Source organism: Hevea brasiliensis, chromosome 9 (genome assembly GCF_030052815.1).
Source record: "Hevea brasiliensis isolate MT/VB/25A 57/8 chromosome 9, ASM3005281v1, whole genome shotgun sequence".
NCBI lineage: Eukaryota > Viridiplantae > Streptophyta > Magnoliopsida > Malpighiales > Euphorbiaceae > Hevea > Hevea brasiliensis.
The window spans coordinates 49,162,914-49,182,929 of record NC_079501.1 but is presented as its reverse complement, the minus strand read 5'-3'; positions in this window follow the sequence as shown (position 1 = coordinate 49,182,929).

Genomic DNA, 20,016 nt, shown 5'->3' with positions numbered 1-20,016 from the left:
TTTCTATCATCGATATCTGATTGGAAATCAGAATCAGTATAACCATCCAATTGCAAGTTTCCACCTCCATAAATCAAGAATAAATCCTTAGTTCTTCTCAAGTACTTAAGGATATTCTTGATAGCTATCCAGTGTTCCAAACCTGGATTGGATTGATACCTACTAGTCAAACTAACAGCATATGCGATATCCGGCCTAGTACACAACATTGCATACAATAAACTTCCAATAGCCAAAGCATATGGAATCCTGGCCATCTTATCTCTTTCTTCAGGTGTCTTTGGAGACATCTCTTTAGAAAGATGGATACCATGTCTCACTGGTAACAATCCTCTCTTGGAATCAAGCATGTTAAACCTCTTTAACACCTTTTCCAAGTATAGACTTTGGGATAAACCAATTATTCTTTTCGCTCTATCTCTATAGATGCAAATCCCAAGAATATAGGTTGCCTCCCCTAAGTCTTTCATGGAGAATGTATTTGACAACCATACCTTTATAGTCGTCAACATACCTGTGTCATTACCCATCAACAGTATGTCATCCACATATAAGACAAGGAAAGTGATAGCACTGTCACTAACCTTCTTATATACACATGGCTCATCCTCATTTTTGATAAAACCAAAGTATTTAATGGCTTCATCAAAACGGATGTTCCAACTCCTCGAAGCTTGTTTCAACCCATAAATAGATCGCTTTAGCTTGCATACCTTGGAACCATCTTGGGATTCAAATCCCTTAGGTTGTTCCATGAAAATGTTTTCTTCAATGTATCCATTGAGAAAAGTCATTTTGACATCCATCTGCCAAATCTCATAATCATAGTACGCAGCTATTGCTAATAAAATCCCAATTGATTTAAGCATGGCAACAGGCGAGAAAGTCTCCTCATAGTCGATTCCTTGCCTTTGGCGAAACCCTTTCGCTACTAGCCTTGCCTTATACGTCTCTACCTTTCCATCAGAACCAATTTTCTTCTTGAAAACCCATTTGTTCCCTATAGGTATAATACCTTCAGGTGGGTCAACAAGATCCCAAACTTGATTCTTATACATGGAATCAATCTCGGATTTCATAGCATCAATCCATTTTGAAGAGTTTATATCTGATATAGCTTCTTCATAGGTAAGTGGATCATCTCCATGATCTACTTCTTCATGAGTAGACAACTCTTGTTTTTCTTCATGAAGAAAACCATATCTCACTGGTGGGTGAGATACCCTGGTTGTTCTACGAGGAACAGCTGTAGATGTTTCATCAACGGGTATTGGTTGACTAGATGGATCTATATCCATCGATGCATTGGTTGGTCGAATTCTCCAATTCTAACTCTATTTGCCTTCCTTTGCCTCCTTCTTGAACAAAGCATTTGTTCAAGAAATGTGGCATCTCTACTTATCACAACCTTTTGTGAAGTAGGCAAATAAAAATAATATCCAAAACTATCTTTTGGATATCCAACAAATCGACCTTTTTCTGATCTGGTCTCCAATTTATCAATGTTCAGCTTTTTGATATAAGCTGGACAACCCCAAATCTTAACATGTTTAAGACTTGGTTTTCTTCCATGCAATATCTCATAAGGTGTGGAAGAAACTGATTTTGATGGAATCCTATTCAAAATATACAAAGCTGATTCTAATGCAAATCCCTAAAAGGAGATTGGCATATTAGTATAGCTCATCATACTACGTACCATATCCAATAGGGTACGATTTCTCCTTTCAGATACACCATTCAGCTGTGGCGTTCCTGGAGGAGTCAGCTGAGAAACAATGCCATGCTCGCTCAAGTATTCATCAAATTCAGTACTCAAATATTCACCTCCACGATCTGATCGAAGAGCTTTAATATTCTTTCCTGTTTGATTTTCTACTTCAGATTTAAATTCTTTGAACTTTTCAAAAGATTCATGTTTGTATTTCATCAAATACAAATACCCAATCCTTCATTTATCATCAGTAAAGGTAATAAAATAATGAAAACCCCCTCTAGCCATTTCTTTAAATGGACCACATACATCACTATGCATTAGCTCCAAAATATTTTCAGCTCTTAGCCCCTGTCCAACAAAGGGTGATCTAGTCATTTTGCCCTGAAGGCAAGATTCACAAGTTGGAGTAGGCTCAGAGCCCAATGAGGATAGAATCCCCATTTTCTCCAGTTTTGCAATCCTATCTTCTGCAACATGACATAACCTTAAGTGTCAAATATATTTTGAACTTGAGTTGTTTTTCACCATGGCATTGCATTCATTTAGATTGCTATACTCTGGCCAGTGGAAACACTTTCTTACTGGCAATGGAAACACTTTCCTATTGGCAATGGAAACACTTTCCTGTTGGCAGTGGAAACACTTTCCTGTTGGCAGTGGAAACACTTTCCTTTGCCTTCATCAGCTTTAGTCTTCCTTTTCTGTTTAGCTATTTTCTTAGATGGACCAGGAATCTGAGGTTTCTTTTTCTTATTGCCCTTCTTCTTGTTGGACTTTCCAGCAGAAGAAGATGCAACCAAAGCTACCTCTTTTCCTTTATTGCCTGGCATATTCTTTTGGGCAATAACCAGCATGTTGAGTAAACCAGCTAAGGTGCATTCCTGTTTAGTCATATGGAAATTTGTCACAAAATTCCCAAAAGACTCGGGAAGGGATCAAGGATCAAATCCGTCTATAGTTGGAAATCCATGTTGAAGTCAAGATGTTCCAACCGCTCAATCACCGAATCATCTTGTGGACATGATCCCCAACATTCTGTCTCTCGGACATCCTCATACGGAATAGCCGTCTAGATATCTCATACCTAGCATTCTGTTGTGCTCACCATACAACTCTTGTAGGTGAAGGAGGATCTCACTCGCACTGCATGTTCTCATGTTGCTTCAGAACTCATTACTCGTGGAAGCAAGCATGTAACACTTAGCTCTCATATCATGCTCCTTCCACTTGTCCAAAGTTTCATGTTCCTCTTGTGTGGCCTCTGGAGGTAAGGGACCAGGAACATTTGAATCTAGAACATATCCTATATGTTTAAGGTTCAGGACAAGTTTCAAATTTCTTAGCCAATCAGACAGATTAGGTCCTGTCAACCTATTGTGATCAAGTATGCTTGCAAGGATATTGGATGGTGGTGGTTGTTTTGTGCTCATTTTTATCAGAAAATTAACTGCAGAAAATAACCAGATTAATTAGTAAATGTATCATGTAATTAACCAAAATGATTATGGTCTTTTAATCAAATTGGTTCTCCCACTAACTTAGCGAATCCTACACTTCCAAAGTAGAAAACGGAAATCCTAGTTGGATGGATTTCTAGTGGGTGATTGAATTCTTATAATTCTATTGATCATCCTCAAGTACATCCATTATTGGAATTACAATAAACTATAAGTGAGCAACTCTTTGCCCATCACATCTCATGTGAGGTTCAATCCTTTACCGAGCCCCTAATGCTCAAAATCTCAGGTACATCCATTATTGACTTATCTTGCATTAGTTAAGTTGATCCCATTGAGCCAGTAATTATGCAAATAATTTTAATGTCCTCAGGTACATCCAATATTGGCCACTAAACCATTTACATATTTACAACATCTCATGCTTAACAATTATTCTTAAGAAAATCTCTTAAATAAATTGCATCTTATGCAACTATTTAAAATTTCTTAAAATAATTGCCCCAATGGAGGGCCTATGTTATAATTACTTTAATTATAGCATTTCCAACTTAATCATTTGTTTGGAAGATTTTATGGTCATTCTATTTACTATTAAGGTCTCACTTTGCACATTATCCATTTAGCATGCCTATATCATATAATTGCATACATTCCCATACATCTCATGCATTCATAGATAAGCAGTAAATATGGTATGATCATGGACTTTCTAAGGGATTCAATTCTGAGCCACCAAGAATTGAATCAGAGCATTCCTAGGTGCATTTCATTCATTCATTTTACAAGAGTTGCTAAAGGAGTACATAATCAACACTTGATCTTGAATTCCTCCCACTGGTCCCACCAATGCTCTTGACCTCCTTGAACTTCTTGCAATCCAATATTACATAGTAATCCTTGGCATACCAAGGTGAATTTACAAGAACTTAAATAAATGAAATTACAACCCAAAAATTATTACAAACTTAATAATACATGCCCAAAATAAATTAAAATAAATTAATTAATTTACAATCCCAAAGAAACATAAAAGAAATAAATCCAATCACATTGATCTTTTATAGTCCATGATCATCCATCATGCATATCACTATTTAACAATTAAATAAAACATACATACTTAAATTAAATTGAATATCTCATATTCAACTTAAAAATCCAGATTTGAATATGATTCAAATAAATTTAGAAATTCATATTTGAATCTCATTCAAACAAATTTAAAAATTCAGATTTGAATCACATTCAAACAACTTCAAAAATTCAGGTTTGAATCACATTCAAACATTTTTTAAAAAATCAGATTTGAATCACATTCAAACATTTTTTAAAAAATCAGATCTGAATTTTATTCAATCAATTTTAAAAAATCAGATTTAAATATGATTCAAACAACTTTAAAAATTCAGATTTGAATCACATTCAAACAACTTTTAAAATTCAGATTTGAATCATAATTTAATTGTGTGATAAAAACTACTAATTAAACACTTTAATTAGTCAAAGAATAGGCCTTAGATCATACAACAATTGCAGAATTAAAAGCCAAACCTTAAACCACCCATGGAAGCCAAACCATGCGCACCATTGATGGTGTTTTTTCAAGTATGCCGCCAACTTGCTTTGCAACCAGCAATGAACTTTTGATCTCATGATCAAACACACAATTAAATCATATAATCAACAATCTAAATGGCAAATATAGTGGCTCTGATACCAATTGAAGGCAGGCGTGAAAAACACAAGATTATACCATTGAATTCAAAAATTTTCACCTAGGGTCACATGCACCATGCAAGATTTATTTTTATCTATTTGATTTCAATGATAAACAACATATTAAAACTCTTTTAATATGTTTTTGGATCTGTATTTGCTATTTAAGATTTTAAAATTAATCAGATTAATTTTAGAACCCTAGATTAAAATCAAGACGATTTAGACTAACCTCTTGATGCACTGCAGCGTGTCTGCGCCTTTGAGATTCGTCTTCAGGACACCAGATGTTGTCCCTCTAGCTTGTCCACACCAAGAACACCTATGGCAGCCCTTGAACAGCTTCTAAAGCCTTTTCTATTAATTAGAAATTCAAGTTCTGCCTTTTAAGAGATTAGAGATGTAAACAGGACACTAGAAACAATTTCTAGTGTTCTTAATTCAAGAGATTGATGGCTAATCTCTTTGAATTGATGAGAGATGAAGAGAAATAGCTGGAGAGGCTCAAAGTGGCGTGACAATTGAGAGGAGAGGCTGCTAGTTATGTTTTCTTTTCATAACCAAACTTAAATAGCTAGGTTAACACATTAAACCCTAGCCACATGTCACCTTTTGATTAGCTCTAGGTTTAAGTGACCCAATCACATTGTGCCAAGTGTCAAACCTATATTTAATCTTTATTTTAATCATCTTATATGATTAAAAACATTTGGCAAGCTTATGTGTTATGCCATGTGTCACCATCTCATGGTGCCACGTGTCACACTGTGAAATGACCAAAACGCCCCTGTGTCTTAATTTTGAGTTCTTAACCCAAAATAATTATTTTCTTCTTCTAATTAATTTATATCAAATATAAATTAATTAATTAATCTCTATTAATTAATTTCTCATCAATTAAATTCATATTTAAACACTTTAAATATAAATTTAATTTATACTACATCCAATAATCTAGATTTGGTTTCAAGTCATGCTAGGGACTTTGCAATTTAATTGCAAACCAAATCTATTTAATTAATCAATTAAACTCTTTAATTAATTAATTAAATCATATTTAAATAGGTGATAACTTGTGTATGTGTGTGACTTACTAGGCTCATCACTAATTGGAAATGAGACATGATATCAACTCTTAATATCATCAGAACTCTTTCTTACCATAAATGATTTCTCTAAATCATTTTATGAACCTCATAGACCATGGTTAACACCTAGCATAGCATGCCATGGCCACCCAATTAGTAATAAGATTTACCTTAAATGAACCTATAATCATATGTTACCATGCACTAGAATCTCGCTATTACAAAAGCCCAACTCAATTTGAGTCATGGTTTATGTCAAACTCCATTTGCTATGAATATTATGTTCTCTTTTAATTCCAGTTCTTGATTAAAAGATTTTCTCATCGAAACTCTTTTACGAATAAATCTATCTGTCTGGCAGAACTTGAAACATCAAGAACAATTAAATGAACATAGGATTTTATCTCTATTTACTTAGAGAACAGATTCCTTCTTGATCAACACCTACCTCCATATATAACTAGCAGAGCCAACACATGCCCATATACCCATACATAGTACAAGTATGAAAGCGATATCAAACTCAAACTACCTATATACAAGATAACTGCTATCTCGTGTCTAAAGATTATATGCACTGATATGATTTATGACAAAACATTGACAAGAGTAAACTCCATGTGCTTGTCATAAGTGTCACTGGTTCGGCCTACTTATCATTTATAAGTGCCTATCATGTTTGTTATATGGCATGAGACTCACCATTCCATCTTATTTATATCTCATATAAATAACTTGGGAACAAACATGAATACAATCTTTCTGGATAAGTCATGTCCTTATTATGAAGTATCCTCGATTGTGAAACTATTTATGATACTTTGTGCTAGAAATATTGTCACTCATATTCTTAACAACTTAAGAATAATATTTCTAACAAAATATCAATGGACCTTTTCTATTACACATAAATATATTATGTAAACGGAAAAGTGGAAATGCCTTTTATTATTAAAAGTATGTACAAGATACATACTAAATGATATGCTCTAGGGCATACTACTAACATCATATGCATCCCCCTGTAGCAGAGATACTGAATATTCAAATCTGAGCTCCTCTGTACAATGTAGCTTCTTGAACACCCTATCCATTCTCTCTAACCATTGTTCTGCCTCTAGAGGATCTATTGTCCCCTTGAACTCTGTAGCCCCATATTTCATTAATTTGTCATACTGCCTAGCAGAAGACTGTGGTTGTACCACTGGTGTCTGTAGTGGGACTTGAGTAGGCACATTACCAGCCATTTGTTGAAACATTGCAGCCATCTGCTGAGCGAACTGAGCAGGAAACTACGGTACTGAGGGGGCTAGTGCTGCTGATCCACTGAAATTATGTAAGGCTGGGGCATCTCCTTGTACCTCAGCCTCTATAGATTGATCGACTGAATGATCACCCTCTTCCATAGTCAATGCGAGGATCTTAGACCTCCTAAACAAATTACACAAAGAGATTCCCTCCTGTTAGTGCATATTTATAATGTAATGTACTGTATGTATCAAACAATGACATTGAGCAGTTGTACTATGAAGAAAGAGTATTCAAATTACAGGTGAAAACAGAATTTAAAAACTTGCGCTCTGATACCACTAAAACATGTCACACCCTATCCCTCTGTAAGGCATAACATGATCCTGTAGTATACCTAATGAATTACCAACTTCGTCTACTGATAACCCATTAAATACACTACAAGGGATTTTAAAACTTTTCTTACTTCTTTTTACAGTGGTGAGCACTATTTACAAGTGTTAAAAAATTTTTGAACTGAAGGGAAACAGCTAACACATTTGAATTATTAGGAATTTCTGTAAAAATTTTACCGTAGTGCCCTCTGTATTTTGAATAAAATAGTTCTTCAGAAAACCTGTAAAAAGCACTTCAAATATATTTATCAATCTCAAACTCCAACATTTAATCAACACAATATGTTTCTCAACTCAAATCCACAATAATTTTTCAGTATTTTCAAAGGCTGAGATAAAGAAATATAGTACAAATTTTACAAGCCAAAATAATTCACAATTTATTTTACAACTTCAATGTATAATTTTAATTTACAACTACTCAAAACCAAAAACACTATATACATACAGTGAACATACATTACAATACAAAATGCAAAATACGGTATACTCAATATACCCAATGATCTCTCAGTGTTGCCCTAGCAGTCTAGTCTGCTGCCCTGTCAGTCTGTCTACCTGCGACAGCAATGAAAAGCTATCGCTGAGACAATGTCTCAGTGGTGCACAACATTAACTAAATACAACTTTACATCACAAATCATAAGTCATATAAATAGTGGATACTTAAAACCATAGTTAAATTCAAAGACAGTAAATGTCAATAAGAATTTAAACTCCATTTCACAATATCACAATGAATCTCAATAAATCAAAACATGGTTAAATTCAAAAGACAGTGAATGTCAACAAGAATTTAAACTCCATTTCACAATATCACAATGAATCAATAAATCACACACAGCTTAATCATGTTCCAAAGTTCAATTCATCCCAAAAGCTGATGGCTAATGAGGAATAACGTAGCTAGCTAGCAAAAATATGAGTACTCATTTAATTCGTCCTCAACAGGCACACACCTCAATACTTCAGCCAGAGAGGGAATTCAATTCGTCCCACTAGACAAGCTAGTGAGGAATTCAATCAATATACATGATAGCTGTGGTTTCAAACCATTTACAATACTTTTTAATCAATAAGTATCCATCAAATATCATTCAAACAATTTTTCACAGTTTCAAACCATTTAAAATGCTTTTCAAGCAATAAGTATCCATTCAAACACATTCCCATAATTTAAAACAATAATATACAAATAGTCATAATTTATTTCAATTGAAAAATTCAAAAGAAATAATTTTTTTGCACAAACCTCTGATAACTATCTCTTGGCCCTGACTCAGAGTTTTCTTCCCCTTCTCTGAGTCTTTGCTAACTGAGAAACACAATTTGAAGTGTTTCAGTACTCATTTAAACTGTCTCTAAGAATAAGGCTTAACACTCAGTTTATTGAATTCTATTATTTCCTTAATCAACCTAAGATGTTGACCCTCGATGCAGTCTACGTGAATTAGGTTTTAATGTTACCAATATGTCACATTTTATGGCCTTTTAGGGTTGATACATGTTACCCAATTCATTTCCATGTATATTGCATTTTATTGCAATTTGTCGGATTCCGATATACTAATTTGACCTAGCCGGATGACCTAGTTCCCTCGGTTTTCGGGTTTCTATCAAAGCTACAAACTTGTAGATCTGTGTCTTATGGCACGTGGGGCAAAATTTCAGGTCATTCTGAGTTATGTAGACCAAGTTATGGTCATTTTACTATTGCTGGTCAGAATGTACCAAAATTGGTCACTTTAGGTCATTTTAGGTCATTTTAGGTTCGGCCAGTTTTTGGACCCAAACTTGTGCAAGCTATTTGACTTGCTTATGGTCATTTCTGGGCTTTGGTGTCTTCATAAGACTTGTAGATATATGTCTAAACTATTCATGGTAAAACTTTCAGGTCAATTGGACCTGTTTTGAGTGAGTTATGGCAAAAAAACTAACTGCTGCCCAAATGGTCAATTTTCAGGCCTTAATTGCACTAATCCGGATTTGGTTATTTTTCAAGTTATCTTCCAAGAAGAATTTTGGTAAGCTTCCTTCATGAAAGTTGGCACTTTTTGTGCCTAGTTTCACCTCCAATTGGTCTCATACCAATTGGCGCCACACACTTAAGGTTCTAGGCTAAAATACACACTGCCCTATTGCAACACTCTTCATCACATACCAAATACACTTTTAACACTTACCAAGTTACACATTCATGCCATTTCTGTTTTGCATCATAACATAAACACATTTCACAACACATTTTTTGTTATTTTGGCAGCTTAAAACCATACTCAATATGCATATTATAGTCTATAATTTACCAAGTCCAAATTATACACAATTTAACTACATAGTATAGCTCATTCACATGTCCAAACTCAAACCCTCATACACATACACAAGCTGCCATAACAAGTACCACAATTCAACATTAATATTCCATAAATCAAACTATGAAATAACATTTTTTTGGTTTACAATTCAAGATACCAATTCATACATCTCTCTCCATTAATTTCCAAGCTTCCAAAAATCAAGTATACATTCACATACATCTAATATACATCACCCAACTTATTCCTACACACATAAACACTTCATCAACACTTTAATCTACCATTTACATACAAGGATAAACTGCCTTTAAGGAGTTTCTATGGCTGTCAAAAATATACATCTCCCTTCAAACATCAAACTCCAAAAATCTTCCCACAATTCAAGTACCCATAACATCCACACAAACTTTAATGAAGCAAGCATCAAAAATACCTACTTACCACTTTGGAAACTCTTCAAAACCTCTCCAAAACTTGATCTTCTTGTTGCCTATCTACTGCCCAAGGTGTATGGACAACTTTTAGTGAAGGGTGCTTAAAGTTTCCATGGTTGGATTAAGCTTGCATGGAGCTCCAAGTTGGACGGCAATGGAGGTTTTCCTCAAGACAACTTTCGGCTGGTTCTTTGGGAGTTTGAGGAAGATGAAAATCTATCCACAATGGAGGTGTAGTGGTCCACTTAGGTGAGTTAGTGGAGCACTATGTGTGATTTAATGTTTATTTAATCTTAAATTCTCAATTTCTCACATTAAGCTCTCAATTTTTGCTATTTACATTATGTACCACCAATTTAATTTTTCATGACATTTTCCAAGTATAATATCATTTATTTTTAATGGAAATTTAGGTCAAAAGGCAACTCAGGATGTCAAATGACCACAATGCCCCTGTTCGGGTTGCATTCCCAATTTTTCTGTAACACCGGGTTTTGTCCGTTTTTCGATTTCTTACTTTTTCTTTGTACTAATTAATTAATTTTTCTTTGATATTTCTAATGGTATTTATACTTCAATAGATGTCTATTTATGTCTTAAAAATATTTTTCAGGGTTCCCCACGGTCCACGCCGCAACTTCCCGGTGCGATCACCCATCGCTAGGTTTCTCGGCTCGTTTAACTTGGTTACATTTCATTGCTATTATTTTTCCTTTGTTTTTCTTGTATTTTCTTTCCTTGTATTTCATTATTTTATGTCTTCTCACTCATATCTAAGTGTAGTTCTAGGCATCCTAGCTGTCCGGACAACACAGTCACCGAACGAGAACGCACTCACCGAACATAGGGTGTTACAGACCGTAAAGCAAAATCGAAGGAACTAGGTCATCCGGCTAGGTCAAATTAGCATACCGAAATCTGGTAAATTACAATAAAATGCAATACACTTGAAAATGAATTTGGTAACATATATCAATACTAAAGGACTATAAAATGTGACATATTGGGAACATTAAACCTAATTCACCTAAAGTGCATCAAAGGTCAACATTATAGGTTGACTAATGAAATGAATTGAAGGGAATAGTATTAAGAAAATTTAGATATTGGATTTTATTAGAAGCAATTTAACTGAGTACTTAAACACTTTAAATTGTGTGTTTCAGTTGAAAAGGATATTGAAAAGCATAAGGAACATTGAGTCAAGGCCTAGAGGCGACTCAAACCAGGTCTGTGCACAATACTTTTTATATTCACTGCTTTATTAGAAACATTATTTTTAGAAATGAGTTATGAATAATTTTTTATTGTTTTGGTTTTGGGAATTTTATTTGAGAATTATTGTGTTGCCTACTTTGTAAATGGGAAATTTGAGATAAAATGTATTTAGTGGTATCGAAGCAAAGTAGGGACAGCGATATGTAATGCCTACGATTCCTGGGAACTCTCACGCATGAACCCAGGAGCTTGTAGGGATGGCGATATGTAATGCCTGCAAGTGCTTTGATAAGTACACTATATTCCTCCTCCATTTATGGGGTGAGTATGACTATATTCCTCCCTCTTTGACTTGCCAGTCTGAGGTACGTATGGATGAGTTCTCATTAGCTAGCTAGCCACCTCCCTCATTGATTTCGATTGTGATGAGCATAAAAATTATTGGATATTGGAATTGACTTTGAATCAAATTGTATTGTAATTTATGCTCACTAAAAGGATTGTGATATTGTTTTATATCTCACTATAGATGCTTGACTAGGTTATTACCCATCTCTCTCATTTGTTGAGAAGACAATGGAGTTAGTTGTGTTTTAATTACCATGGTACGTGCACAGGCTTAGATTCTCCTCTTATTAGAGGTTAGATCTAAGTTTTATGTTATGGCCTTTTCTGAAGATTCATTATTGTGATGTGTACTGTGCACGATGATTCGACCTCCCCGACCATAGGGAGTTAGAATCTGATTCGACCTCCCCGACCATAGGGAGTTAGAATCACCCCGAAGATGGCCCTTTCAAATTAGTCTTGCATAGTTAGTGAGATAAAGAATGGTTTTTGAGATAAATAATGGCTTTTGAGATAAAGAATGGTTTTTGAGATACAGAATGGGTTTTGAGATACAGAATGTTTTTGAATAGTAAAGAATTGTGATTTCAATTATGATTTATGTATAATTGATTTTGTTGGAATTACCTTAAATGGTTAGTTATCATTTGATAAATTGAATTTTGTGATCAAAATCATTTTATACAAATGATTTATATTATTGGCAATGAATATTTTGAGTTTTGGAATTTGATGAGTATCCAGATTTCCAAATTATTTGCTGTAATTTTTGTTAAGGTATATTGTACTATGTTTTAAATTATAGTTGTGCACCAATGAGTTCACCACTCAGCGATAGCTTTATATGCTGTCGTAGGTGAAAAGAGTATAGAGCAATTGAATAAGCTTCTTTGAAGAGACATTCAGATCAGCTCCAACTATACCCATGTACATAGGTTTTGATGTATGCACATAATAATATGTATGTATATTATTTGAGCAGTTGTATAAAAACTCTTGTAAAATATTTTGGTATGTAATTAAAGGTAAATTATTGTAAATGTAAATTTGAGATTTCATTTACTTGAATAGTTTTGTAATATAAATTTTGAGTCTTTTAATAAATAAAATGTTTCTTTATGATGAGATTGGTTTGAAAATGAATTGATTGTTTATTGAGATTTGAATTGTGAGTTGAAATGAAGTTATTGGAGTTGTATTTAAGAAAAAATATTGGGAGTATTTTCTTTTGCAAGATTGAAGAACTGTTTTCTCAAAATACAGCCAGCATGTTACCGAAATTTTGAAAAAAATTTTATAACACCAGATTTTAATTGATGATTTAAATTTCACGAAAATTATTTTAAAATCCCTTGTATATCTAATGAGTTATCGGTAGGCGAAGTACAGTAATTCATTAAGTGTGCTATGGGATCATGTTACATCTTACAGGGGAGTAGGTATGGGGGTGGGGGGCGTGAAGCAAAATATCATCCATTAAAATTATATAAAATGCACAAGGTAATGCCCAGGAAAGATGGTGGAGTCACAATGGTCTCACTTAAGTACCACCTCCTTAGACAGCATTTCCTAGACATGTATTTCATACAATCCTAATAGAATCAAACCACTGGTAAGTACTGTCTTCCCATAACACTACCATGGTACTAAGGATTTATGCCACGAAGGCATAGATAGACAGGAGTCACCACCCGGGTAATAACCGGGACATATTCAGTGTTTCTTCCGAGGGTCATGGATGGCAACTTACTCCTTGCAGAGTTTCCACAACCGTCATTACCATAGCCCAATGTCTAGGTTCGGGATAGTGGGTACGTAAGGGGAAGGTGTTAGGCACCCCTTACGCCTGGTCTAACCTCGTCAATTCGAGTGCCAGTCCTCTACTAAAGTTTCTAGAAGTCTTGTTTATTATTCCTTTATTAAACTTTATCCTAAAAATGCAATTCTAATCCTACACACGCAAGTAATTCACAAAAGGATTGTTGTTTACACACAATTTTCATGCATAAGTAATTCCTATCTATGGGGTTGCTAATTATTTAAATGATATTTACCAGATGACTAAAATTAATTTATTATTGAGAATTTAATTTACAAACAAATTCAATTTCAAATAATCCTACATTTCTATTTAACCTAATTAATTAATTTTCACCAAGTTATCCTAAGGATAATTGAACTAAGTTAATTATGTACATGTGTAATTTATTCTAACATCACATAAGGCCCAAACAATTACAACCTAATAAAGATTTCTAACATGCAAATTTATTTTACAATTACTAAGTATTAAATTAAATTTATTTACATGCCAATGTTAGTTTAATTTACAAACAAGATTAATTTTAATTTACAAAGTATTTATTTAAATTAATTACATGCAAAAGTCAGCTAAATTAAAAATAAAGTTAATTTTAATTTACCAAATAAAAGTTCTATTATTACTACAATTTCATGCCAACGGTTATTCGAGAAGTTTAGAGCTACTTACCTGTTGGTAAATACAGTTGCCATTGGGACAAGCTACCCTTAAAAAAGGGTCTTCTCTTCTAGTATGGCAATGATATCCCTGGCTTACTCCCGTTTAGCTCCATATAAGCTCCACGCAAATGCCCTCTTTGGTACTTACCTTAGGGCTACTTACCAATTTTTGTTTGTAATAAAAAATAAAGAAAACAAAGAAAAATAATAAAAGTACGAGAGACAGAAACTAAACATGTGCAGAGTTGTGTATCCCCTCAAATTAAACATGATTACATGATCTATATGAACATATAAAATAAATTGAAGACAAAGAGCATAGAATTAAAATATTGTGTAGCATTGATCTTGAAAAGAAAACAATAAAAACTGACCTTCCAGAAATCTTGTATGAAAATCTTCTTGAAGAAAAGAAAAAATAAGGAAGAACTCAAAGAGTCTTGAATATCTCTAAATTTTTTATAATTCTGAACTTTCTCTTCCTCTTTCCTCCCATCATCCCCTTCTTCCCTTCTCTAGTAGGGTATTTATAGGGTTTTGGGAGAGAGGTGTGATAGGGTTTAGAGTCTTAGGATGATAAAGTTTAGATGACTTAGACAACTACAATTGCAGAATTCGAATAAGACTGGGATATGGGTAAGGTATTTCAACTAATAGGAAGACAGGAAAAAATGGAAGGCATCAATAGGGAGTGAGGAAGAGGTGTGGTAGGGTTTGGAGTCTTAGGGTGAAGTTTAGGTGACTTAAATAACTACAATTGCAGAATTCGAATAAAACTGGGATATGGGTGAGGTGTTTCAACCAATAGGAAGACAGGAAAAAATGGAAGGCACCAATAGGGAGTGAGGAAGAGAGTGGGGCCAAGGAGGAGAGAGATATTTTGTTATTTTAATTTTTAGAAAATAATTAAATGGGTCCCATTTAAAATTTCTAACTAGGCTTTCTTAGGCCCATGGAGCCCAATTAAACTTAGTTAGATTCATTTAAGAACTACCCATATTAAATTTAAATAAAATAAAATTTTATTTAAATTTAATTAAATTAATTTCCCAAAAACTTTGTTATTATTTTTATTTTTTTAAGATCATGCAACGTAATTAATAATTTAGCTCCATGCCTCCAATTACATCTTACAGTCATATAATTTTTCATCATCGGGTTTCCCATGGCCTCAATGCACATACTCATCACAAAATAAGGGTCTACAGTTTGCCTCCCACTTTGGCGAAAGTTGAAATCAATGCGAAAGCATTGCTCAAGTTTCGTCAAAGTGAAACTCAAATTTCTAATAACTATGAAACATTGGCTATGAGGATCAAATATATCTCGCTCGGTCGACATACTCTATGTTATGAGACTAGCTACGGTCTCATAACAGTAATAATTGTGTCATGTGAAAAAATGAATGTATCTTGCTCTGTCGATACACTCTGCGTCATGAGACTAGCTACGGTCTCGTAACAGTGATAACTATGTCATATGAAAATTGAGTGTATCTTGCTCTGTCGATACACTCTGTGTCATGAGACTAGCTACGGTCTCATGACAATGGCAACTATATGATTTGAAATGTTGTGGATTCGTATTTAGGACCGTAGTCCTAAACTACCTACGTATCCCCCTCATTATCCTAAGGAAGAATTAGACCCACTCGTAGTTCGACACTTGAAACTGTGGTGATGCATGTTCTTCTACGCCTTACACACCTACAGGTGACATGTTGATGCGTGTTCTTCTACGCCTTACACAATTATGCCATATGCCCTAAACAATGTCTAAGGACTTACCAAAAAACATTTGTCATGAAATGTTGTGGGTTCGTATTTAGGACCGTGGTCCTAAACTACCTACGTATCCCCCTCGCTATCCTGAGGAAGAATCAGACCCCCTAATAGTTCGACACTTGAAACTGTGGTGATGCATGTTATGCTACGCCTTACACACCTACAGGTGACATGTTGATGCATGTTCTTCTATGCCTTACACAACTATGTCATGCGCCCTAAACAACGTCTAAGGACTTACCAAAAAATATCTATTTCATGATTTGAAAAAAATTGAGATGACTGGATCTCAAAACTCTTTTGTGATTTTTGTGCTTCTTGTATGCTGCTTCCTATCATGGGCATGCTGATTTTGCTAGAGATTCTAAAAAAAACTTAGTCCTCTGAGGGACCTCTTTTTGCAAAAACTTTCTTTTAGCCTCAAAATTTTTGAGGAAAATTATTCACTGAAAAAGACTTCCTTAAGGTCACAATACAATTTCCCTCTGATTTTTCTTTTTCTTCTCTCCCCCATGCTTCATTATTCTACAGCTATTTCAAAACTTTTCTGCCTTGACTCCTTTATCTTCCATGAACTCAATTCTTTGTGCTCTAACTTTTGCCTGAAATGCTCTTTCGAGTTTTCATTTCAGCGAGCTTGCTCTAACTTTTGCCTAAGCAGCCCTTTCGGGTTTTCCACTTAGCGAGCTCTGTTTTTTCTTTTCTTTTTCTTGTTCTTTTTCTCTTTTTTTTTTTTTTTTTGAAATTAGATAATCACCAGGATATTCATATCAAGCACCTATTCTATCATGCTCATAAGGCAATAGGTTAAATCAAAACAATGCAGTTCAATTAAATAATCTTTTGATGTATCCCTCAAGACACAAACATTCACAATCATAATTAAATAAAACCTATTTCTGGTTAATGCAATAAAAACTTCTTTATTTATTCCGGTACACCATTACTCCCTCTTACATTTAGTTTTGCTAAATTTCTAACCTTTCAAAGTCAGAAATAAGCTTTATAACCTGCTGAATGGCCTTTTCATGTTTTCCATCCATATCTTCTCTCATCTCTCCTTTTGCCTAGACTGCCTTTTGCAGGTTTTCAATCTAGCATTTTTTCTTTTCTTTTCTTTTTTTTCTGTGACCCTTACTTTTGCCTAGACCGCCTTTTGCAGGTTTTCAGCCTAGCGGGCCTATCTCACATAAAATACCATTTGAGCCTATCTAAATTGACTAGTTCTTGAAATTCATTCCCATCCAGGTCTTATATTCTTACAGTGGTAAGATATTTTTGACTATGAATGGACCATCCTAGCTTGGGTTAAACTTTCCTCTTAAATCAAAAGGGACGGGCCAAGCTTGTTTCAAAACTATGTCTCACTCTTTGATCTTTCTTGGCTTCATCTTCTTATTAAAGGCTCTAGCTATCTTCCTCTGATAAGCCTGCATATGATACAAGGCTCACATTCTCTTTTCATCAATCAAAGCTAGTTCTTCATATCTCTTCTAAGCCCACTTATTTTCTAGGATCTTAGCTTTTAACATCACTCTTAAGGATTTGACCTCTTACTTAATGGATAGCACTACTTTAGTCCCATACACTAAAGAGAATGGGGTTGCCCTCGTGGATGTCCTTGTAGTACTAAGATAACCTTAAAGAACATAAAGGAGTTTTTCAGACCAATCCTTATATGTTTCGAACATTTTTTTTTCCAACTAGAACATTTCTATTCATATGGGGACCACACATTTCTGCATGTACTTCTTTCATTATTTGCTCAGCCTATTTTTTTATCACACATAAGAGTTTGTAGAATTGTCCCCCAGCTAAAGTAAGTTGAGTGGCTAATCTATGAATTGTTGCTCTATCTCTTTTGTAGGCTTATTGCAAGTATTCTCTCACTTCTAGAGACCTCCTTATGTCTTCATATCATTTTCCTTCTCCCTCTAGGTCCACATGTGCTACTACTAATCCTTCATAGCATAAAATTTTGCTCCTCATTAGGATAACTAGCTAAGTTAACTTTTGATCACTCTTTTCCTATAGGGACACCAGCGTGGCTTGGGAATCAATCATCTGATTTTAAGCTCGAGGCATGTGCTTCTTGGTACATTGTTAACAAGGCTATAAATTTATCTCTTTCTTCTTGGGTTAAATCTTTAGCTAACTTAATGTCTTTAGGATTATTTGGTGTACCCAAATTAATAGAGATCGATTTTGATGCATTAACAAAAATAGATTCTAAATGATTATGAATGCCATGCATATGCCCATTAGAATAAACATCAAATAAGTAAGCAGAAGGACTGGGAATGTTATTGATCTTTGCCTCAAAACCTTTATCAAGTACATCAGAAATGGAAACATCTGTATCACTACTGTGAGCATTACAAAAGACAAACTCAAACTTAGGAGTGTAACTTTAGGTTCCTGGCTTCCACGCAGTTTTTAGATCAATGGTGCTGATTTTCTGCTCTAATTCTTTCACATGTGATAACCCCTAATCATATGTCAAGGTAATTGCCCACTCTTTCAAGAACTTAGGAGGCTTTGGCTTTTCTTCCTCTTCTGTTGGCTCATAGCCCAAACCATAACTCGTGATCTGTCCCATCATCTCAAGAAAAGTCACCAGACCATTTATACTTTCTCCTAGGCCTGTGCTAAGAAAAAACTCCATCCCTTTCTTCATAGTAGCCACTTTTAGATCCATCAAGTTTTTATAGATCTCAACAACTTGAAAATCAGACACTAGTGGAACTAAACCATCTAGTTGTCATGCAACTACCTCCCCATCAAAATTGGGCCAAACATCTAAAGGACCCTCATCATAGCTAGAATTATCACAAATGTCAACAACCATTATAGACTGAGGTTCATTGAGCTTTTGGATGGGTTGGATAGGTTCACTGGGCTTTTGGATGGGTTGGATAAGTTCATTGGGCTTTTGGATGGGTTGTATAAGTTCATTGGGCTTTTGGATGGGTTGGATAAAGTCAATAATTCTGTTAGGGTTATTTGGGGTGATGGAGATCATGTAGAGACCTGGTGTAGGTGGAAATTTTGACTAGGCATGAGGCTTTTGGGTTGATTTTCTGGGTCAATTATCCTTTTGGCATCAATTTAGTCTTAGATATCACACTTAAATTGAAAGCATAAGTCGGTGTCATGACTGTGGGCTTGGTAGAACCGGCAACATTGGTTGATATCATAGCTAGATGGGAGTGGATTTGGGAATGGTCTGGGTGCTAAGAGCTATAGGAGGTCTTGAACTTTGAGACACTCCAAAACTTCAGATAAGGGTTGGCTGAATTAGAAAAAATCTTCTTGGGTTGTGAGACACTATTTGAACATCAATAACTTTAACGCCACTTAATTGGCCTACCTCGGGGCCTCTTTCTAAAGTTGACCACAATTGTCTCTTCTAGCTCAAACATCTTAGCGTTCAATATTTCATCAAGCACGGCCATAGTTTCTTCCATCTTAAGTAGTGCAGGTGAAATCCTTACTAGTCTCTTCCCTTCCCTAACCCAAGTGACCTGATTGGAAGTCTCTTTGATGTTTTTTGAGGCTATGTTTGCTCAAAAAAAAAAAAAGGATTTAAGGGTTAACCTAAGTGTGCTATGTACATGAATGCAATGCATGAATGGACCATTTTCTTCTTTTTTTTTTTTTTTTTTTCCTTTACTTTTACAAAATGAAAACTGAACCATACCAATAGAACCAAAACTGAACAAAACCAGACCATATAAACCAAACTAAAATCGGACCAAAGACTAAATGATAAACCGAAAAGAATGTCTCCAGAATTAAATCTT